Consider the following 1,096-nt stretch of genomic DNA (forward strand, 5'->3'; position numbering starts at 1 on the left):
AAAATGAACAAATGGATCTATACTGCTTATTAATTTGAGCTTAAGCCATTTCACTGTTGTAACTGTTCACCCTTTTCTTCCAACAAACATCAGTAGGAAGATTTGAATAGTGATTTTTTTTTAAAGATTTTTTTATTTTTAGAGAAGAAGGGAGAGGGAAAGAGAGAGAAAACATCATTCTGCTGCCTCCTACACAACCCCTACTGGGGACCAAGCGCACAGCCCCGTCATGTGCCCTGACTGGGAATTGAACCAGCAACCCCTTGGTGTACAGGACAGCACTCCCACCAACCAGGCCACACTGACCGGGGCCTGATAGTGATTTTTTCCCCCATTTCTTTTAAGCAGGTCCTTGGGATTGTGTAATAACACCAGTTCTGCTCAAATTGACAAGTGTTGGTTAAAATTACTATATGACTGAAAAACATTTTCAAATTACATACTCTATAATTCTTCACTGTTTTATTTATTTACTATTTATTTATTTTTACTGTGGAACAAATCCACAGTTAATATTTATTTATTTTTTAAATTTTATTATTGTTTAAAATATTACAGATGTTCCTTTTTCTCCCCAATGACCCATTCCACCCCATTCCTTCCCCCTCCCCAGGCCCTTTCCCCACCACTGTCCGTGTCCTTGTGTTGTGCAGATATGCATATAAATTCTTTGGTTACTCTCTCCCCCTCCACCCACCCACCCTCCTCTCTCCCTCTGACATTCGTCAGTCTCACCTATGCTTCCATCTCATTGAATCTATTCTGTTCATCAGTTTAGTAAGTTCTTTAGATTCCACATATAAGCGAGATCATGTGATATTTGTCTTTCGCTGCCTGGCTTATTTCACTTAGCATAATATTCTCCAGGTCCATCCATACTGTCCCAAAGGGTCCAAGATTCTTCTTTACAGCTTCGTAGTATTCCATGGTGTGAATGTCCCACAGCTTTTTTATCCACTCATCTACTGATGGGCACTTGGGCTGTTTCCAGATCTTAGCTATTGTAAACTGTGCTGCTATGAATATCGGGGTGCATATATCCTTTCTGATGAATGTTTCAGGATTCTTAGGATACATTCCTAGGAGTGGAATCACT

The sequence above is a fragment of the Miniopterus schreibersii genome (assembly GCF_964146895.1).
Source record: "Miniopterus schreibersii genome assembly, chromosome: 3".
Classification (NCBI taxonomy): Eukaryota; Metazoa; Chordata; class Mammalia; order Chiroptera; family Miniopteridae; genus Miniopterus; species Miniopterus schreibersii.